Source organism: Nematolebias whitei, chromosome 11 (assembly GCF_014905685.2).
Source record: "Nematolebias whitei isolate Nwh7 chromosome 11, NemWhi1, whole genome shotgun sequence".
Taxonomy (NCBI): Eukaryota; Metazoa; Chordata; class Actinopteri; order Cyprinodontiformes; family Rivulidae; genus Nematolebias; species Nematolebias whitei.
Window position 1 is genome coordinate 33,988,454 of NC_056508.1, and position 23,998 is coordinate 34,012,451.

The following is a 23,998-nucleotide window of genomic DNA, read 5'->3' on the forward strand; positions in this document are numbered from 1 at the left end:
AGCAGAAAGAAGTTAGAAGAAGCACAAAAATGTTGTAATTAGCAGAATAAAGCTGAAAAGAGCACAAAGCAGCTGAAAAAACAGCTGAAAGTAGCTGATTTTTTTTTTATTATTATTTTTTTTTGCTCAAGGAAGCTGAAAGAAGCTGAACCAGAACAAAATGTGAAAGGAGCAGTAAAAGGTTGTAAACAGATCTAAAGATTTGAAGGATGTAAAATGAGCACAATTTATTTCCATTGAGGAAAAAAATGGCAGAAAAGGCCAAATATTTCAAAAAGATAAAGTTGCACCAATTCCAACAGTCATAGCAATATTTGTCCTGAAAGAGCTGAACATTTTGATTTATGATTTGTTGAAATAGCACAAAAACTGTGGAACAAGAAAGATGTTGAAAAACATACGGAAGAAAAATGGATCACAACAGTGTGAATGCTTCATAAACGTTCACACAATAAAACATGATGATCAGAAAAATGTCAAAGTCTGTAGCTTTTGTTCTTAAATGTGCTGTCTTTGGATTAAAGATTTTATTAAATTCCTTTTTGAATCCAATAATTCTGAACTATAAACCATACTTCCTGTTTATTTTTTGTTCAGTTTCCTCGGTCTCACCTGGCCTTCATTAGTAATCAGCACGCCTGTCCTCCATTTAGCAATTACTGCCCTAAGTTGATTAATATCAGTGCATTTGCTTGTGTTCATGTCCAGTTCTGTTTACATTTTTATTTGTTTAAGGCATTTGCAACAACTTTTGTTTCTTTCCACCTCGTTTATGACATTAAATCTGGTAAATGCATATTTCTCCACCGGTTGTACTTATTTATTTTTCTTTCTGATTTTGATTTGTGGCTCACAGATCACTGAAACCCTAGAACATGCAGAATTTTATTTTGACAACCTGCTGTGTCATAAACAGCTTTTTGTTAATTAATTTTTATGTTTTAGAAATCAGCGTTTAAGAAACATTATTTGTAATTGCATTTGAAACTGAAAGTAAAGCTCCTTTGTATTGGTTTGTAAAAAGTTTGTAAAGTCTCAGAGTAGTAGCCCTGCATATTGGAAACTGCATGTCTGAAAGCATTTTATGTTATATACGTCCAAAATTATTGTATTATTAGAAAAGTTACTGCTTTGAAAAGCAGATAAAAACTTCATACATATTTTAAATTTTATTGTAGATGTATTTTAGCAGAGCGGTGCCCAATCCTGGTCCTTGAAGGCCACCAATCATTATGTCTCACATCCTGATGTTTCTCTGCCTTCATGCATCTGACTTGAATGAATGACTGAAAGGCTTCTGCAGAATTTAAGAACATGCTGAACAGCAGGGAAACAACTAAAACATGCAGGATAGTGACTCTCGAGGACCAGCAATGGGCACAACACTTTCTGTGCTAAAACTTTAGAAACTTTCCCTACAAAGAATCATATTATTATAAAGGAGGCGTGTTGGACTCAGACTGACAACACATAAATCATTTTCGGTGTTAGTTTTCCAGATGACAAAAACTGTTCATACTCAAAAAAGTTAGTGTTGAGGTGCAACGTGTGCAAAAAACTTGTTTACTGCCCTTTTCTTGAAGTTGCTTGTACGCTTTGTCCAACCTTGGAGTGATTAGTTTTTAATGTTTTACAGTAAAATTAGCAGCAGCAATGACAAAAGAGTCAGCAGGGGCAGAGGTTGGGTGACTACACCCTTGAGAGGCGCCTTATGAATAAACGGCTGGTGATAACTGGACTAGATCATTATTGAATCAAGTGATCTGCAGAATAATCTATTGATTTTCTGGTCTTTCTTACTTCTTTATTATTCCGTATCACAGTATTGCAACATCAGGAGGAATCCACTGATGGATGGGATGCTCGGGCCTCTGCAGTGACCATGAGTTGGTCACATATTCCAGGACTGTAAGCACAAATTTAATTAATTGAAAAACATATACATGTCTCATAGAGTGCGTGTTTTATTATGGACTAACAGTTGTGAATGCTTTTTGGTGGAAGCTACAGAAAAACAAAGAGAATATTACGGTTTGAATTTTCCTAAAATGTTCAAGTTTTGTCAGTTCACCGTATAATGAAGTATGATTTTTAGGATTTAAGCATGACAAGTAAACCCTGAAGTATAGCCTACATATGAACCAAACAACAGGTCACAGTCCTTGAGTCTTAAACCCTAAAGGTAGAGATTAAAGCACCCTGTTAGTTGACTTTGCTATTGATCCTCTTGATTCTTTATTATGTACAGGAGGGCACATCACAAAACTGCTAATTGGCAATAATCTGTTCGTCAATAGTTCACAAGACTGCAGAATTTAGATAAGGAAAGTTCAAGTTTAAAATACATTATCACAGCCCCACTATTCCTGTGGGGTTTGCTCCTGCAATATAGCTTCAAGGAATCTCATGCTCTGAATATTTTACAGTAAATTATTGATGTGTGTTGGGTGATAGAAAAGGTGAGAAGGAAGGAAAACAAAAAGAAGGTGGTATACGTTTTGTACCAACAGAAATATGAACTTTAGGAACTCAACAAAGACCTAAAATCAACATGTAAATTGTTTATGGTGAAACAAATGACTATATATTGTGCAAAATAAACAGTTTTCGACTTGCGATGAAGGAAAAAAAAATCCTCCACTTAAATGTACTTTTCTATAAAAGCATATTGCTGCCACGCTTGATAAAAATAAAAAAAAAGGAAATGCCCATCTTGTGAAAAGTTTATGTTTATTTTTTGTTTTTTACAATACATTTTTCACAGTCTAATAAAATATTTTCATGGTATTGCATCCATTCATCCATTATCTTTACCCGTTTATTCCATTTTGGGTCACGGGGGTCGCCGGTGCCCATGTCAAGCAATCACTGTGCGAGGGGCGGGGGACACTCTGGACGGGTCGCAAGCCCATCACAGGGACACATAGAGACAAACGAGACAAACAACCATTCACTCTCTCACTCACACCTAGGGACAATTTAGAGTTATCAATCAGCCTAACATGCATGTTTTTGGTCTGTGGGAGGAAACCGGAGCACCCGGAAAAAACCCACGCATGCACGGAGAGAACATGCAAACTCCACCCAGAAAGGCCCCTGGACCGGGGTTTGATCCAAGGACCTGCTCGCTGAGAGGCAGCAGCTCTACCAGTTGCACCACCGTGCTGCCCATTGTTAGAACATGAAAAATGGAAAAAAATATATTGCACAAGTACATAAACCATTAGACAAGATAACATGAAAACAGTGTTCAAACAACTTTTATGCTAAAATGTGATATGATTCGATTTTACTTTTGCATGTGTGGCATCAATACATTTCAGATTTTTTTTTAGTTATTATTTTCCTGATTGTTTAAATTTAGATTTTTTTCTACTCACAGTGTCACTGTTCCTGGTTAGAACACCTGCTGGGGGCATTCTGCATGAAAACTCTTCATCCTGGTCCAGAGTGGGGGGGTTTATTCAAGGACTCTGTTTCTCCAGTATGAATAAAGAAATAAAAGTTAAATGGTAAATTGTGTTATGTGCTGTGATAAATTGAGGGTGTGTCTCACCTCTTGTTGGACAGTAAATGATCTTCTCTTAAATGCCGCCCACCCCCGAGTGGTTGTCTTGTTTGCCTCTATGTGTCCCTACGATGAACTTGTGACTTGTCCAGGGATTTTCCCCACCTCTCAAACAGTGACTGATGGACATGAGCATAAGCTGCTGTGACTCTTATGTATGGTTGTTATTATCATCAAGCTGCTAACGGGACCTTCTAACAAGACCACACCACTAACAGAACCCCCATCCACCCCACCACCACCCCAGAAACCCCAAAGCATGCAACAAAAATACAAAAACAAGGTGCCAACAGTGAAAAAGAAATACATCTATAGCAGCATGGTCCTAGCAGAGTGGTTCTGTTGGCAATGAGGTTATTTTAGCACCATGCTAAATACATGCATATATGTATGTATGTATGCATACATGCATGTATTTATAAATATGTAAAACATATATACAACTTATATATATATATATATATATATATATATATATATATAACATACAGCATGCATGCATGTATGCATGTATGTATGTATGTATGTATGTATGTATGTATGTATGTATGTATGTATGTATGTATGTATGTATGTATGTATGTATGTATGTATGTATGTATGTATGTATGTATGTATGCATATATGTATGTTAGGATGATGGACGAGCATCCCTTTAAAAAAAAAAGGAGCGGACTGTCCCTTTAAGTTGAAGCGCGCCTCCTGAGTCCAGTTCAGGTTTTGTGAGCAACACCTGCCGTCTGACAAATTCAATTAAGGACTCCTCTTCCCACTTGGAGCCGGTCTCCAGGGCAGATCTTCCGGGCGACTTGCCCCGTTTAAGAAATTACAAAATGCTACAATAAAAAAAAAAGACATAAACAAAAAGAAAAACCTAAAACAAAAGAAAAAAGTTTAATAATGAACGCTTTGAAGCCTCTCACCGTAATAAGACACGTCCCTTCCAGCTGGAAGTCAGCGAAGTAAAGCAGGTAAGACTTTTCCTTCTGCTCGTTTCAGTACGTGTCTGCAGATCAAGCACGTCAAGGTGTCTCTCTGCCCAGCTGGAACAGCGACACTTTGAATTATTGAGCAGGGTTTAAACTGGGACTAATGTGACTTTTTGAAGGGGTTTAGGAGTGAAACACTGTGCGAGTGTCTGTGCGCGTGGAAAACAGCGGCAGCTCATCCTGACTGAAGCCTCTCCGTCCCTGTGGAAACTAACTTTCATAATTCACATTTAATCCAACCTTCTTTAAACACAGGAAACAGACATTTCACTTTAAAAAGACTTTCAATTTTTTCATGATCGCACTTTCCTTCCCCCGAACTGAAAACCGCTTTCATTTAGGAAAATAAAGTAAATAAAACCACCGATTATGCATTATTATTACCTATTATAATTATTAATATCCTGCAGTTATGTGGACCTTGAGATCCAAGCTGCTCTTTCCAGTTCACACTCCGACAAAAGAGTGACTTTTATTATTATTAATTTTTTCCCAGTGTCTGTTTTTAGAGGCGACAAACTTAGTGAAACTCTCAAACAGGTAGTTGCTTTGGTACAGGCTCATTTATTGTAAATAGAGGAACTAAAAAAAAAAACAAAAAAAAACTATCAATTTTCAAAGCTTGAATTGCGGAAGTTCAGCTCATAAATATAGTTTCCCAACTGACTTTTTGTTCAAATGTACACTTTTCTATGCTTTGCACAAAATGTGCAAGACTTGATGAAATGCATCTGTTAATTCTTATTATAATAAAGACTTATTTGCACTTTATATTTGTTGTAGACTCCAGGTTTTATTACTTCTACCTAAAGTAGAGCAAACAATCTGTTAAAATGAACCGTGCATGTTTGGTTAGTTGTGATCTCTACAAAACACCACAATGATGTGAGATTTAATTTAACACGCTTCTGTAAAAGGGTCACCGTTTGTTCTTCTGTGCATCTATAAATGTCTGTATGCTTTCCAGTGTGTTATTCTTCTCAGGGATGGAGATGAGGACAGGAATAGATCACTGGCACTTTAAGCCCGGATTTCTCATATTCTCGCCGGATCTTTCTCCTTTGCTAATTATTGTGTTGTTTTCAGAGCAAATATGTCATATCCATGGCGACCAGGCAGGTTTATTGTCTCTCCTGTGCCATAGCTCACAAAAGTAATTAATTACCCTCTTTTTCTTTTTTCCCTTTCCCTCTTGTCTTTGGTTAAACAGATCAAGGAAGGAAGATGGAAAGCCATCTTCTATATTAAAAAAATGCCACTGCTAGTACAACACAAGGTAAACACAAAAGTTTATTTTGCATCTTTTTTTCCAGTTTTGATGCCCCTTTTATGTTTTTATTTTGGTTTTGTCTCACAAATCAGCTGAAAAGAGATAATTTTGTCATGCAAAAAAGATGCATTATGCACACAGAGCGCTTTTGAAGTATTTTTTTCTTCCCATTGTGCCCTCATGATGCAGCAGCTGTTCAGCCTTACTGTTGCAGATGTATTCATGCATGCAAAGCGAGCACACAGTTGGCACATACACAGGCAAGCCTATAAAACACATGTTTAAACATGAAATCGGCTCGCATTTTGTGTGTTTTGAATGGAAACCATTAGCCAGCTTAAAGGTAAGTTTGCTCTGGCGTCGTCTTTTATTTTATGAGGTCACCAAAAATAATAAGCAACAGCAGGTGTCCTCACAGGAGGACAACAGTTCACCTCGGTGTACTGCAGGTATTGTCCCGGAGCCTTTATGCTCAAACCAAGCTGTAAAGCGGTCAGTTGAAGGAGTTTCCAGCTCCTCGTCCTGTGTGCTCCCTGAGTGTATCGCAGGAGTGTGACGGCATGCGTCTGCTGTCTGAAGGTCCATCTCTGGCTGGACACCAGCCAGCCTTCACTGTCAGATTGGTGGTACAGGTTCTCGTCTCCCCTCAGCTTTAATGAGACACCGTAGTATCTATCTGTCAAACACACTACTCCTCTACATATCTGTTGTTCCTTAGCCTTCCCTCTTTCACATTGTCTCATCATCACTGTACGTGCAAGTGAACTTCAAGACGCTTTAAAAATCCCTAGTGGCCAGTTTTGCTCTTTTGTTTACAGCAGATTTCAGTTGATGTTTGTCGTAGATTTGCTTGTAATACTTCACCTTTTGTTCCTGAAACTGGTTAATCAGTGTCTGATGCGTCCAGCGTTCTCAGTGCTCGCAGCTCTATCAGTCACTTAAATGCCTCACGTCTCATAAGCACCCATCTGCATTTGTCAAGGGGCGTGTAAACCCATGTGTATTCATTTTTTTTTTTTTTTTTTCTGTTCGACCTTGGCTGTGAACCTCAGGTCCATGATGTCAAATAATGTCTGGCCACATTTGACAAGCTTCAGGAGCCATTACTTTGGTTTCCCCAGCACATAATCTTTACCCGTGTAATCATTTTGTACACAAACGCACACAGCCACAACCATAGCCCCCCCCCCCCCAATAAAACACACAGCCTTCAACACGTACAGTTATACCAGTACAAATAGCACACATGTTTTTTTAATCATCATTATTGTTTTTATTTTAGTGCTGAGGAAATGTCTTTTTTGCATGCTTGATCAGCCAGTAGAGAAATCCAATATAATGGAGGTTCAAGGTGAATTGCATCCCGTTGCACCCCCCCCCCCACACACACACACACAACCCATTCCACTGTAGGAATATTCCAAGCAAAATAAACAAATCACACAGACAACAGTAATATAGGGTTGATTTTGAAGGCATGAAATAAGTATCGATTAAACCCAGCAGTTCATAGATGAAAATGGCCTTTTTGGTGATTTGTCCTGAGTCCTCTCAATACGATGAAGGAGAGCGACGAAGGCACGGGCTGGGTAGGAGAGGCGCTGCGGACACGGTGGAAAACAAGAATAATCAGAAGAAAACGACAAGTGAAAAGGAAGACTGGAAGAGAAGCTTTTGCAGACTTAAGAAGAAACAAGCTGCCCCCCTCCGAGCTCATTATCATTCTTAATGAGTCTTAAGGAAGAAAGGAGCGTTGAGTGTAAATGCACGGTAATCCTTACGCCGGCCAAGGTTAGCAGGGACGTCAGCACACCGTTTCCAGCTGGCCACTTTGGGACAGGGAGCACAGTTAAGGATAGATGTTCAATGAGAACAGGAGGACGTTCAGACAGTGTGTAAAGGTTAGAAGTCATTTCCTATAGCTTGTAGCTTTCCAGTGCCACCTGGCACATGATGAGTAAACAGATCTGCATTCCACTGGACAAAAATATGATACATAATATAGTAATAACTCAAAGAAAATACTGAAATACATGGTTTGATAAACAATCGAACTCAGATGGGTTTGAATTCACTGGGTTCAGCCTAAATCAGTGCACTTAGGGTGCAGTCCAGAAGCACGCCTGCTAAATGAATTCAGTGAACGAGTGTCCAATTAAGTCATTTAACAAATTGCCAGTTACTTGTAGTGGTTGTTCAGCCATGTTGCTTTAATGGAAATCCAATGCAGTATTTATATACTGTACAGAATTTACAATCCACTGTTGTGTCACATCATTCATTATACAGTGCTAATATTATTAATGTACAGCATTTCCATTTGTTAATCAAATCCAATGTGTGAGTGTCTGTTGTATCAATCTTTGACTCCAGTGAACTACGTCAGAAAGTAGTTGCACCACTGCACCAACAAATTCCCTGATTTTCAGACAAGTTGCAAAAAGTACACAGTGAAATTACAGTTGCTGTAATATTTAATTAATGGTGTCACAGTATATATTGGAAACGCTCTTTCAGCTATGGAGGCAGTTTTATCTAACAAAGTTAAGTCAGGTCCTCTGGACGGATAAAAAAAAAAAAATGAAACGTTTCGTCTTTTATCCAAAAGACTTCTTCAGTCTGAGGAGCTGAACTAAACTCAGTCTTATAAGTAGCACCTTCTCATAGTGGATCAACCAGTTTGCTGGTGACAGCCAGAACTAGCTGTTCACATGATCAAGGAGGACCATCAGCCTAACGAGCCATCATTAGTGCTCTGATGGCTGCTTGCTATTCACAGAGGGCTGAATGAAACTAACAATAATAGCATTGTAAGACGAGGACAGTTGGACACAGAGACCTCTGGCCCTGTTTAATGGTGGACGATTTCTGAGGTAGTTTCAGTTTTTTTTTTTTAAATTGCCCGCTGCCGTGAAAGTCGTCAAATTTATTTGTATAGCACATTTAAAGTTGGGTGATAATGTAATTGCCTGTTTGTGTGTGTGCGGAAGAGCTGTCATTTCAAACATGAAACCCGACCTGGACCGACCCGGATTAGGGCTGGTCTGGGCCGTTATAATGTGATTAATGTGCAGACCGGGCCGGTCTCGGTCTTTGATGTGGATTTACGAATCATACAGCACAAATAAAATGAGAGGATGAAGAAGGAAAGAACAGTGCAGCAGTTAGACTGTGGAAGAGATCGCTGGCGCATTGTGCAATAATTGCGCGTGTGGGCTCAGACTTATGTGGTTTTGCGAATCATACAGCACAAAGGAAACTAAATAAGAATGCACAATATAAAATTGTGTTAATCTACTTTTTGAGGAGGAGGCAGGTCTGACCAGCTGGTTTAAAGAGGTTTAAAAAAGTTGCGTTAAGCTCAGATGGACAACCTCTCACCGGCCATGCACGTCCACTGACTCGCCGGTTGAAGTGGACTTGTGACTTGTCCAGGGTGTACCTCACCTTTCGCACAGTAAGTGCTGGACATGGGCATCAGTGGCCCCTGCTACCCAAAAAAGAAGAAGCAGGTAAAGATAATGGATGGATGGATAGATGGATCAGCTGATCACCGGCCGCGCGCGTCTCTGCACCTGCTGTCATCTGCGGTGAAGAAAGTAGCAGCATCTACAAAAGCTGAAGCGGGCAGCGCGTTCAATTAAAATAGCCTTGTTCTATATTGTTCCAAATAATTTTGCTCTAAAATATTTTTGTTCATCTGTATAATAGACTATCGTTACAGTTGATTTTTTTAGGCTATTCATTTTGTATGTTAATATCCATTTGGTGACTTGTTATTAAACATAACTCTTATAGCTTCCTTTCCTTACATTTTTAAAACTATCATGTCAAACTGATTTGCTTACAAAAGCAATAAAAGCTTAATAATATAAAAAAAAGTCTGACTGGGCCGAGCTCGTAGTTTGTTTGTTTTTCCCGAGCCCTACCCTGGCTCGGGAAAAACAAACAATGTGCTCGGTCCAGTCCAGGCCAGATTTATTAGGCCCAAATGCAACTCTAGTGTGCGGGTATTCATTTGTCTGTCTGTCTAACAGACCACTGGGTGGATTTTATTAAAACCCTCAAATAGTAATCATTGGATGTACTTTACATCTACAACTGATTAACATTTGAACTCGGTCTAATTCAGTGTTGAAAAACTCTAAAGTGGCTTCAACTCAAACAGTTATACAGGCATCTAAATTAACTTTTGTGTAGTAGCTGAGATTCTTCACCAACCCGTATTCTGAGCCCATTATTCTTGCCTAAAACTCTGGCGTAGTCTCTGTCTGTTTTTTGTTAGCAAAATAACTCACGAACCTCTGCCAGGTTTGGTCAAGTGAACGACTGTTCTTAATACCGCCTGCCACTATAAAAAGTGGACAATCATTGAATTGCCTCTGTTTGTGTACTTGTTTATGTTTGTTTCTAGCAAATTATCAAATTTATTTGTGGACAGATATAATTCAAATTCTCATTCAAATGACTGCCGCAGCTAATTAACATTAGCAAACATAATGCTGTAATGTTTTTTAGAGGATGAATGTATCGCTTTTTTTTCAGATGTTGAGCTTAAACATTTTCTAGTAGTAGTTTAAAGCCATACCCAACACAAATTCAGAATAAATAGATTGTGCAAGGTTTTTATTTAAAACTTTGGCATCCAAGACTGTAGGTGATTTGTGTTTCTTCAAGGGTTAACTTTAGTGTTTTTTTTTTCCTCTATGCATTGAGCGGGACAGTTCGATATATGATGACAGAAAGTGCTCCCTGGCCATTAATGGTTTGAAAAAAAAAGGCATTTTGCCAAACCCCAGTATGAAAATCATTAGAGAAATCATTGATGACAAAGCACAATAAAAAGAGAGCTGGTGAGATGTGTTGGTTTGCTACACTAGACCATCTGGAAAGTCCTGTCCTAAAACAATTTTAGCAAGCACTGACACTTGAACATAAGTGAATTTCCACCAGTCAGATCAAAACAACGATAAATACAAGCAGCAGCAGCAGCAGCCAGTGAAAAGCAACTAACTGCCACTATCAGATACTGATTTCTCCTAAACTTTATGCCAGCTAACTATAAGTTTACTGAATGGAAATTCTTTGTCATTCGGCCTTTATGGTTTCTTTGTTCGCAGTCATTTTCTCATCTAGACAAAGATTACTTTATAGCTAAAGTTCGTCATGGCTTATTTTAATAACAATTTGTTGATTTGTTATAACTCTCCAGTTGGTGACTTTATTTAAAATGAAAAAAATATTTTAGAACGGGGCTGCGGTAGCTCGGTGGTCAGTGCCTCCGACTTGTAATCCTGAGGCTGCAGGCTCGAGCCCAGGTTGCGTCAGGAAGGGCATCTGGCGTAAAACAACTTCCAGTTCTTTTATGCTCGCTCATTGCAGCAACCTCTGCAAAATAAGGAGCAAGGGAAGCATCAGAAAGTTGTAGCAGAGTGACAGATGTTAAAACCTCTAATCTCCATCGTTCTGTTGAGATATTCAAGTTCAAGTTGGTTTATTATCATTCGCATCACATGTGGCACATGAGGTGGAACGAAATTGTGTACACAGTGTCCCATTTACATCCAACAATAGCAAAAATACAAATTGTAAAAAGAAACAGTACTAAGGATCTAAGATATAAACTAAGAAATACACTAAACACTAATAGTGCAAAACAATACGCCGACCAACAGCAGCACGAACATGAGTCTGTGTGAGCAGATGAGTACGAATGAACACAGCAACATGAAATAATCAGCAGCATGGATAATCAGCAGCGCATTTCACCAAAGTGACATTACGGTGATATTTTTTTTTTTTCACAGTGATAATCCTGGATAAGGATTTATGAGTCTAGCAGCATGAGGGTAGAAGCTGTTCCTCAGTCTAGTGGTTCTACACTTAATGTTCCTCAACCTCCTGTTCTTCTGTCCTGGTACTATTGGAGTTGAGCATCAAAATCATACTTGTGAACTTTTCCAGGCGATACATGTCTTTTTTTTTTTTTTTTTTTTGGGGTTTTTTTTTTTTTTAGTTTTTTTTTTTTTTTTTTTCCTAGTTCTCCATTTTCGGGGCTTTGTTTTTGTGAGCTTCAGTGTTACGATCACGTTGCGTCTTCCTTATTTCCTGTTCTGTTTTTAAAAATACCAGCACCTCTCGTCTTTATGTACTTTTTAAAATTATTATTCTGTTTGTTTCTCACCTGGGTGTTGCCACTTACCTGTTTTTCATTAGTCATTTTCTTTTCAGTGTTCAGTCTTCATTTGAGCACGGCAGATAGTTGTGTGTGGGTGTGTGTTTGCACTTTTCCAGTTTGCAGACCATTTTCACTTTCTGTTCATTTGGAGTTTGAACCTTGTTCTGGATAGCTATTCAAAATTTTTTTTTTCCGTTTGGATTTTCTGTCCAGCTGAACTTATAGATTTTTTTTTTTAAACTGTTAAGTACTTTTACACACTTGTTTTTCCATTCACCAACCTCCTTCAAGTCCTGGATTTGCATCCTAATGTTGTTGTTTAAAAAAATGTTAGAGAGGCATTTTAGTCTGGAATATGCTCCTGCAGCCAAAATTGTAACACATTTCCAATATTCTCACTGTAGTGTTGGCATTTAAAATCTGCACTCCTTTTTGCCAGGTAACTCACATTCCCCATGACTGCTGAGGGAAAAAATGTTTAAAGTTCCTCTTCTCTCTGTTTTCCTTGTGCCTTACATCAGCGACATGTTCCCTTCAACTTGTTGGGGATTTGGAGTGTTTTTCCGAGCATTAGTAGAGCTTTAGAAAACTCAATCAGCTGCTCCGGCATGTAAACAACTCCTTTGTTGGCATGGCAACATAACAGATGTTATAAAGTGCCAGTAGTAACAGCACAAATCAGTTAAGCACCCAGCCATCCATACAAGAATGAAATGTGCCAAAATGTTTTTTTAATGGAAAAAAAAGTGGAAAATCTCAGAAAGGTGACCAAAAGAACAGAAAACAAAAACGTGCACATGTAATACAACGTAGCGTGTTGCAGTTTTTATGTATTTATCCAAATTATTATAAAGAAATGTGACCAATCTTAGGAGTAACAGTATGACATATGACATAACATATGACTATATTCAGTTCTTTATGTGCAAGTCACTGTTGACAAAAAAATCTATAAAAAAACATAAGTAGATTCTGAAAATTCTTATATTTTTTAATACTCTGTAATATTCAATTCAATTCAGAAATACTTTATTAGTCCCAAAGGGAAATTAAATGTTGCAACTCGCTGTCCACGTTTAATTAAGAGATGTTATAGATACTGATGGCTGTAGGCAGGAAGGATTTCTTGTAAAGGTCTGTCCCACAGTGGATCTGAAGAAACTGGCTGCAGATGCCGTCCGATCCGTCCACCCACTCGGATGGCCTTTTAATTTCCCCGGGCTGCAAGACCGCCCGAATGCCGGGCTGAACTCCTCCCAGAGCAAAGGCCACTCCTCCCAGTAGCCTGCCAAGCTTCTCGACAGTCAGCTGCAGGTGTCGGGGGACGATCTCGGTCCTTTTGCTGCCATGAGCTGTGTTTCCTGCCAGTTCCAGGATCTCAGTGGTCAGGCACTCGAGCACAGCTGACAGGTAGACATAAATGCATCCACAACACCTCTTTTTCAACTCATTTGAGATTTGAGGCTGTAGTTGAGATATTTTTTGAGCTTTGGAGTTGTTAATCAGCTGCTCCCGGTTGTAAAAAAAAACAAAAAACACCTTGTTGTTATGGTTACGCATCATAACAAATGTCCAAAACAAAAACAAAAAAAATCAGTAAAAATCCTTCCAGCTGCACAGCATCTGATACCTGAGGAAACAATCATCCCCCCCAAAAAAAGTGATTTACATCCAGAAAAAGAGGAATTAAAGTGTCCAAAAGCAAAATCTCAGAATGTAAGTAACAGAGCTGCTCCAACATGCAGCCAATTCTAGAACATCTCTTTCTCTATATATATATATATAGAGCTATATACATAAAAACTTATCACAATTCCAGAGCTAGTTATAAACATTTGTGACAAGCCTTTTTAAAGCAACTTGTAGATGAATAATAGGATATATCCACAGACATTTAAAAAGTGTCCCCAAAATGTTTGTCCTAAAATATTCCTTCTGGCGCTAATTATGTCAGCGATGACTCTATGGATTTGTTTTGGAATGTTTTTGCTTCTTTTTTTTTAGAGAGAAGGAGACAAAGGGTGGAGAAAAGCGCAGTGAAACTGGAGCTGACGGTGTAGAATTCGTGTGGCCTTTTGTCTTGTTACTGAGTGTAATGCCATGTCTGTGCCTGTCTGTCATGTAAAGATGATTTACCAAGTGACAGATGTTCTCTGACCTTTGCTCATAAAGGTACCACATTTTGTTCAATTTTTTTTTCTTCTCTTCTAAAGGTTGAGGAGTGAAATGCTTTTCCCACTTTATGCCAAACTCTTTTGATTCCTTTGGTGTCAGTTTCTTCTTTTAACTGGATATTGAGTTCAGATGCTTTTAACAGCATGGGCTTACCCGTGCCTTTCCTGCCACGTAAAAACTTTGAGGAGGCCTGTAGGAACAGGTCTACTTCATCATCATTTCACTCTATTTTGGTTAAGAAAAGCATGGTTGGCAACCTGCTCTTGTACTGCCCCCTCCACCTCATCACCTACCATCCAGCGCCCTCCGGGGAGCCTCAGAAGACATAGAGCCATCACCATGGTGATGTGAACACAGATCCCACACACCGGTCCATTGTGACTGGCGTGCGTTGAGGTGAGAGGGAACAAAATGTCACAGCAACAGGTTTTTTTGTGTGTGTTTTTGTTTTTGCCTCAAACCTCAGAGGACTTGTGCTCAGATTCATGTACTCTGTCGCCCCGGAGAGACCGCTGGAGAGACTGTGGGAGTTTAAAAAACAACATGAAAAAACAACCTGTAAACACTGAAAAATCTTTGTTTCTGTTTAAATTTAGTGTTTTACTTCAGTGCTAAACAATAAAAGCCATATAACGAAATTTTTTTGCTTGCTTTTACTCTTGATGCGATGGTTGTGAAATATCGAAGGGTCTATATTTTCTAGGGTCTGCTTTTACTACAGTGTTGTACTGTAGCTGATGTTCTTTGGGTTTTCAGCTGATGATGCCCTTTGGCCTGTCTTGATCCTGGTGGCTTACCATTGGTTAAACACCATGGAGATGGAAGGGTCTTCTAGATTAGATGGCACTGAAATAATGGAGCAGTTTTTGCCCCAACCCTGAGGAAGATGTGGGCTTTGTCCTATGACAGATTCAGGTTTGCTCTCAGTCCCAGAGGTCAGGAGGAGGAGGTCAACCTGTGCCAGAGGGTCCAAAGGTGACTTCAAACACCCAACCCTAACGTCTGGTGTAACGTCTGAGCCTCCTGCCTTCTGCTCAGAGTAAAAACAGCCCTCTGCCTCCTATTACTATCTAATACATCAATTTTATTTTTGTTTAAGGGTCACCGCCAGGGTGCTGCTTACTACGACTCCAAACTATTTTATTATGCAAGGGCCAGAAGTCTCATTAATATTTGTTGGTATGTATTCGGAACAGTCAGGCCTTTTCATGCCAAGTCTGTAAGGATCTGCCATCTACGTTCCCCGAGCAGATGCAAAGGTGGAGGTCCTGAGAGATCCCTTTTTATGTTTGGAGTCCTCTCCTTTCTCCTTTAACTCCGACCTCAACCACAACACCGCTCGGTCTCAGTCAGCCCTCTGCTGTAATCCCACTTCAGAATTCTTCTTGGCTAAGAGAGTAAATAAATTTTTCAGCATTTATTAGAATACAGCTTGCCAGAAGGGACTCCTCTCCTATTGCTGCTCCAGTAATTAGTAAATTGATTAGGAGAACTTCAACACACCTCCTCGGCTCTTATCTCTCCGTTCTAAGACAATATTGCCGTGCCATGGGATGGCGTAAATATTTTAGGGGAAACCCTCGGTGAATCTCATTAAATGGCTCTGGGGCAGAGCAGCTGTCTCCTGCTGAAGGTCCCAGCCAATTTTCTAAACTATGATTAAAGAAAAGTTTTGGATTATTTAAACATGCCATGTCCTGTTTTTTTTTTTGTTTTTTTTTTCAGTGCTACTGAAGACCTCTGTGATTTCCTCCCTCCTTCCCCCCCTCGCCAATCCATGCCAGGTCTGCCTTTCTCCCTTTGGATCTATTAGTTTGAAATCGTTTGGGTGCTGACTCTTTGAAAGTGGTGGTCATTCTGGGATGTAGTGTTCAAATGCATTGCAACAAAGACTTCTCTTTTATGCACAAATGCTAATTAAAATTTTTTACCCCCCATCCCCAGGCTGCTGAAGGAAAGACTTGGTAGCAATTTGGCAGATAATCAAATTGCATTTTAAATGGAGCCATTTAAAGATGACTGGGGTCTGCTCACAGGAAGACACAGTGGCACAAATTAGGGTTAAATACACTGTTATGCGCTCTGAACACAACAAAATTCATCTTACAATAGGTGGTTGCATTTATGCAAATGCATGTAATGTTTTCTTTAATTGAGTCAAAAAGCTACACAATTTTTTTTCCATAAATGCATGCAGGCAAAAAATTATGTTTTTCTTTCAATTATTATCTCTTGCTAAGTGCCTTATTTTACTAATGTATCGTTACAGTCTGACCAATTGCAAGTGAACACTAACTCGACTCGATTTGTGTTACCAAAAAAACCAAAACAATTGCCTTTAATTTTAGATTTCCAGCCTGACCGAACTGGTAAACTGGGTGGAAAATTTGTCAACAACTATGTTTGTCTACAAAAAGATGCACTTAGAAGCTGTCCCCACACATTTGGTATACATCATTAAGTTTTTCGAGGCCAATCAAACTGTCTGTTCACACAGCATTCCAGTACGTATTAGTGACATCTCGTTAGCAGAAAACAGAAAACTGACACAAAAATTTGGGAAACGGGCCTGAAGTGTTTATCTCTCAGAATAAGCTAAAAGTGTGACTCTGATGAAATGATGGAATTGAATCAAACACGCAGCTTTAGAAAAGCCTCTCTCATTCTCACTTACTGTGTCCCAGAATAAATGAAGGCGCAGCTTTTTTCCCCCTCTCGGGCCACATTTTCTGTAACGTTAACTATTTATCACAAGAGCAACACTCCTCATTGCAACAGTTTATAACCATAAAACTCTGTTATAGGCAGCACAACAAGTGATGCTTGACTTGTATGTTTAAAGAGCTCTTAATTGGTTGTGATTTGTTGGCTGCCCAGCAGTGATTCTGCAACAAGTGTAGCATTACTCGGTTGATGATGATATGTGATTTTTTTTTTTTGTGGTCATATTAATGAAACTTAACTCTGGATAAATCTCTGGATTTTGCCAAATTGATGCCTTATTCTTAATGTCTTACTGCATCTGTACCTTAAATAGATGTATTGAAAACTTCCTCCACTTTCTTGGAGAGATTTTCAAATCCAAAGAAAAATCCCAGCAATTCTTTGCAACAGCTCATGTTTGATCATGTGAATGACTGGTTATAATTATTACCTGACACTATAAAAGGCAGGCAATCATGCACTTGGCTGTCTATGTGTGCATGAGTGTATGTGCTTATGTGCTTGTTAGCAAAATATCTTACTTCTACGTTTTCTTCTGTCGACTTTTCCCTCTTCAGGGGTCGCCACAGCGAGTCGTCCTTCTCCATCTTACTCTGTCCTCTGCATCCTCTGTCCTCACTCCAACTACCTTCATGTTCTCTCTAACTGCATCCATATATCCTCTTTGTCTTTTTCCTGGCTGCTGCATTTCTAACATCCTTCTACCAATATACCCACTGTCCCTCCTCTGAACATTATGGAACATTATCTGCATCGTTTTTATGTCTATATTCTGATTTACTTCATTTTGTACTTTGCTTTGTGTGTTACCTGTTGTTCTGTCTGTACAGCACTTTGGTTGGCCTTGTCGCTGTTTTAAGTGCTCTATAAATAAAATGGTATGGTATGGTATGGTATGGTATGGTATGGTAACATGTCCAGACCGTCTCAGTCTGGCCTCTTTCTGTCACTTCCAGTTCTTTCTCCTGTCTTTTTGTCAATACCACTGTCTTCAGACCATACAACATAGCTGGTCTCACCACTGTCCTGTAAACTTTTCCTTTGACCTTTGCTGACACCCTTTTGTCATAAATCACTCCTGAAACTTTTCTTCATCCACTCCATCCTGCCTAGACTCTTACCACACTGCCCATTTTCCTGGACAGTGGACCCCAAGTCCTTAAAGTCCTGCACCTTTGTGACCTCTGCTCCTTGTAACCTCACTGTTCCACCAGCCTCCCTCTCATTCACACACATGTACTCTGTCTTACTACGGCTGACTTTCATTTCTCTTCTTTCAAGTGCATATCGCCACCTCTCCAAGTTCTCTTCCATCTGTTCCTTGTTCTCACCACAGATCACGTCATCTGCAAACATCATAGTCCACGGGGATTCTTGCCTGACCTCACCTGTTAGTCGGTCCATCACCAGAGCAAACAAGAAGGGGCTCAGAGCAGATCCTTGATGAATCCCATCTCCACCTTGAAGCTATCTGTCACTCCTACAGCACATCTCACCATTGTCTGAAACCATACTGCTGCTCACAAATAGTCAGTCACCTCTCGTCTAAGTCTAGCTTCCACAACTCTCTCCCGGATCTTCACTGTGTAAAATATTTTACTTACTAATGGATGGATTTGAATATAACACCCAGAAAGTAATCACTAGGTTTACATCCATGGCTAAATCAATCATTTTTATGGATGTCGAGCAAAATTTACTGTTGGTAGTTGAGAGTCATCCCCATCACATACTCTGAGCACTAACATATCGCGACCTCTTGTCTTTTTAACCTTGACATGCAATGAAACAGGAGATATATGCATTTCTTCAAGCAATGATAGTTTCATTTCCTAAATGTTTTTAGTTTGCATTAAGAACAAACTGATCGAAAAGCTTAAAGGAAATAAAAAATGCTTCCACTAATTTGCAAAATTGTTTGAACGGCAGAATGATGGCACAGTTGGTAGAGCTGTTGTCTCTCAGTGAGAAGGTCGCCGGATCAAATCTCAGCCGGGGACCTTTCTGGGTGGAGTTTGCATGTTCTCTCCGTGCATAAGTGGGTTTTCTCCGCGTACTCTAGTTTCCTCCCACAGACCAAAAACATGCATGTTAGGCTAATCGGTAACTGTCCCTAGGTGTGAGTCTCGTTTGTCTCAATGTGTCCCTTTGATGGACTGGAGACCTGTCCAGGGTGTCCCTCGCCTCTCGCACAGGGACTGCTGGATATGAGCACCAGTGACCCTCATGACCCAAAAAGGAAGAAGCGGGAAAAGATAATGGATGGTTTGTACACTTGCTTTAGATATTTATTTTTTGCTTTTTTTGACGATGTTTGTTCTTAAATTAGGGTTGAAAATGTTTATTATCTTCTTTCCATCAGCTGTTTTCAGGCCAAGTCTGATGAAATTTAAACAGCTGGGATTTGATGACAGCTGCATCTCAACTGCATGTTGGATTTCCTTCATGCTTCTCTTTCTGTCTTTCTTTGGCACAAAAATCTTTTGCTCTCTGAAGCCACTCAGAGTCTTTTGCCGCTGATCGACAAATATTGTTGCAAAGTTAACGGCACAGAGGGATTTGATTGATCAAGTGGGTGACTGATCATAAAACTGCAGTCAATATTTGGCTGCAGCTTTATTTCCTCTCTCAACAACAGTCTGCCCGGACGTTTGAACCGTACGGTTAGACAGAAGGTGATGGCAAACCACATATTTACACTTTACCTCTCCTAGAGTTTGATGATGCTGCCACTGTTTGCTGTACAGTGAATAATATCCCATGATGCTAAAATAAATAGCCTTAGCATATTTATTCAGTTGGAACAAATGATACTGGTTAAAGCTGACCAATTTTAGAGGAGTTGGGATGAAAATCTTTCTAATTACTTTAACGTGTGGATTCTTCAGTCCTCATCATTAAAAAGTCCCTTTTATTTAAAGAAATCAAATTTTAGCTTTAGAGACAATAGGAGAGTTTTTCTTTTTTAACGCTACAGCAGACTTTATCTTTTTAATAAAAACTCCTGACTTGGTGAAAGTTTAATTAATAAGAGACTTAAAGCTAACAGAATGAGCAAGGGAGTTGGGTCTTTAAGGGGGTACTTATTTTTCCATCTGGTCTGTCCTTAAAAAAAGAGCGACAATTAGTGCGGTAAGCTGAAGAGACAAAAAATGTCATTAGTTCTTGCAAAAAAAGAATAATGGGTCTTAAATGTTTTGCTTCAGAGGAGGTCCAAAAGCACAGTGAGCCTTTTGTGTTGTCATTTATTTCCTCCAATTATCAGAATTTAAAAGAGGGATTTCTTGTTCTAATGTGCATTACTATGAATACTTCTTGTATTCTTTCATTCTTTACATCGTTTGACCTGATAAGTTATTTTTCATGCAGTTTTGAGTTTTCTCTGTTAAAACATCTTAGGCCTTTATTTGGGATTGAGTTATCCTTTGGCTGTTACATGAATGAACTGACATTTGCCAGAGTTTAAGGAGTTTCTTTTTTTCTATGTCCCAACAAAATAAAGTTATGATGAACATCAGAAGGTGAAGTTTGGTAGATTTAAAGTGGATTGTGCTACTGTTGACTTGTCTTCATTTATCTATTGGGGGTTGTTGTTGTTCTTCCGGCTACTCCCATCTGCAGGGATTGCCACTTCGGGCAATTTGCATGAAAGATTAGGCGATTACTGTACACCAGATGTCCTTTCTGTTGCCACCTGGGCTCAAACCTGCGTCCACAATATTACAAGACATCATTTCAATACCCCTAAAGTTAATCAGCTGGAGATGCACTTCTAATGATTACTTTGTGCAAGTTTCATTAACATTTTTTTAAGTGGTTGGTTTGGTAACCGACAGGAACACAAACACATGCAGTCAAACAAAAAAAACATTTTTTGGCTTTTGGTGGCTGGTAATACTACAATAATAACAACAACAAAAACATACAAAAAAAAAGACAAAAAACAAAAGAAACCATCTCAAAGCAATTAAATTAAAGATTAAAAATAAATGATATTGTCATTTTTGAGCAGGGCACATGTTTTAATGAACTTTCCCCCTCCTCCATTGTTATTTAAAGGGGTTTCATGTAAGCGCCAAGTGTGACATTGGTGTTTAAATGAGGCTTACGTTACTGGTCATAGTGCAGCAGGTCTGAGGCACCGAGCCCAAAATGTGTCATTGACTTGTGCCACACACAACAGGAGATGGCTTTTGCATCACACTGTGAGTGCTAGTAAATGATTGGTTACAGGAGATCCTCCAATAAATTAATTGTTTCCACTTCATGGTTAAGTATGTGCTACTCTTCCAAATCGAGTGCTGGTACTTGGTTATTACACTTTAATAGCTCGCTTGCCAAACTAACGATATATTACTCCATGTGCTGGCTCAGATCAGAGAAGATGAATTGGCTATTAATTAGAATTGCACTGAGAGGGCACAGGGGAGAGACTACTCATAGCCTTGCAATCAGTGTCAACGGGGGTCTTTTCTGACTGGGACAGACAGGGCAGGCCCAGGTCACCGAGTCTCACTGTTGAAACGGCTGAATATGGTATAAGAAGCGCCCTGAAACATGGCCGTCATCCTGCTCAAGTCCTTCAAAGGACAAGAGAGTTTTAACACGAAGCAGCTGTGAGTTCATGTGATGACTTCCGTCAGCGCTGTGGACAGAATAGAAGAGATGCGTGGGAGTTTTTTTGGCTCTGTGAGCCTCCTTAACAAAAGCCTCACGTCCGAAGGACTTTGAAATGGAAAGTTATGGAGGAAATATTTGACAGGCGGTGATGATTTGTGGTGAATATTATTGTTTGGCTCACTTTTCTTGTGCAGACTCTAAATTAGGCCTTTTATCACAATTAATTAAGCCTGCCTATAGGAGATATTCCATCTTGAGCTCATCCACACAGGATAAATAAGTCAGAGCAGCAGGATATATGTCCTTTTATTGGCTTACTTGATCTCAGAGGCATCTGTAGTGTGTGGGGGGTGTCTCTGTGGTGCGACTTTGTAGAAGAGTCTTTGCCATTACTCACTTTGAATGCTTCTTTTATGAGTCGTTTTGTTAAAATCCTCTTTTTTTAATGTAAGGTATCAGGAGTTATAGCCTGTTCATGCAAATTAGGAAATTTTGACACTTTGTTATTCATGTCGTTGCCTGTTTAAACACTTAACGGCGATAAATTTCTTGCTGACAGCCTGCTCCAAAATTGCCACTAAATATTATTAAATATTTTAACAAGTTACTTGTAAATATGCCCTAAATGTTTGAACGATGGGCAGAAAGAAAAATGGGTTTGCATCAACTTATTAGAGGCTATAAAAGTGGCAGTGATTTATTGTGGATGTGGAACAACTCAGCCTATCTTTTTTTTTTTTTTTTTGCTTATTCAGTTTTGTCTGATGTGCACATTAAAGGGAGAAACATTATATTAAAAGCCTGTTGTTTCAAGTCGTGAAAATGATAGCAGAAGATACTTGTGTACCTGCAGTCCTTGAAAGACATGATGATGATATACGACAACAGCATTTTAAAGTTTTAAAGCTTTTACAGTTTGTGATATCATCGGTTCTTAAACGACATGCTTATCAAGAAATCCAGAGGATTTGATGCTGATCAGAACTTTAACTATAACTGTATGAATGTTTATAAAGCATTCACACTATTGTGATCCTTTTTTTCCATAAGATTTTCTGCATATTTCTCACTCCACAATTTTTGTTCTATTTCAACAAATCATGTATCAAAACGTTCAGCTCTTTTAGGACGATCCTGATATGACTTGTATTGGTGCAACTTTAGCTTTTTGAAATATTTAGCCTTTTCTGCCACTTTTTTCCTCATAGGAAATGAATTGAGCTCATTTTACATCCTTCAGATCTTTATATCTGTTTACAACCTTTTACTGCTCCTTTCACATTTTGTTCTGGTTCAGCTTCTTTCAGCTTCCTTGTGCTAATTTAGACATTTTTTCAGATACTTTTAGCTAATTTCAGCTGTTCTGTGATCCTTTTAGATTCTTTCTGCTAACTATAACAGTTTTGTGCTTCTTCTAACTTCTTTCTGCTAAGTTCAGCTTGTTATGCTCCTTTCAGCTTATTTATGTACGTTTAAGTTTTTCTCTGCTATTTCAGCTTTTTATGCAAATTTTTAGCTTTTTCAGATAATTTCACATTTTTTGCACTAATTTCAATTTTTTTCAGCCTAATTCTGCAAAAATCTGCTCTCTCCACTTCCTTTTGGCAATTTAAACTTCTTCCTGATTTTTAGCTACTTTTCAGCTGTTTTTTTGTTGTTGTTGCTAATTTCAGCTTTTTTTTCTTCAGATAATTTCCACTTTTTTGTGCTCATTTCTGATTTTTTTCAGCCAAACTGGACAAATATGTTCCTTGTGCTTTATTTTACAAATTTAAGCTTGTTTTACCTGTTCAGCTATGTTTTTAGTATTTTCTAGCGAATTTTGTCAGTTTTCAGATGAATTCAAATTTTTTGTTTGGTAATTCATGCTACTTTCAGCCTAATTAACTTCTTCCTGATAATTTCAGCACTCCTTTCAGCTTAATTAGGCTAGTTTTAGCTTTTTCTGCTAATTCCATGATTTTTAAGCTCATTTAATTTATTTCTGCTTCCTTCTAAAAGTTTTAGCTTCTTTCTGCTTTTTCAGCTATTTTTCTTTTTTTTTTTGTTGCTAATTTCAGCATTTTTAAAGCTAATTACCAAATTTTTGTGCTAATTTATCCTTATTTTAACCTATTTCAGCAATTATAAGATAAGATAAGACAATATAAGATAGAACTTTATTAATCCCGCAGGAAATTGTTGTGCCAGAGTTTCAGTACAAAGGAACATACACAAGGAATCATACAATATATAAAAAAATAACAGAGAATATAAAAATACCAACAATTAAGGTCTAAAACAGGTCAGGTGCAGACAGAAACATTAAAGTGTTTGTTGTGGTGCAGGATTCATTTTATTGTCCTATGTGCAGAAAGTGGGAGGAGTTGAAAAGTTTGATAGTCACAGGGAAGAAGAACTTCCTGTGTTGTTCTGTGGAGCACCTCGGTGGTCTCAGTCTACGATTGAAGGTGCTGCAGTAAGAGTCCAGGGTG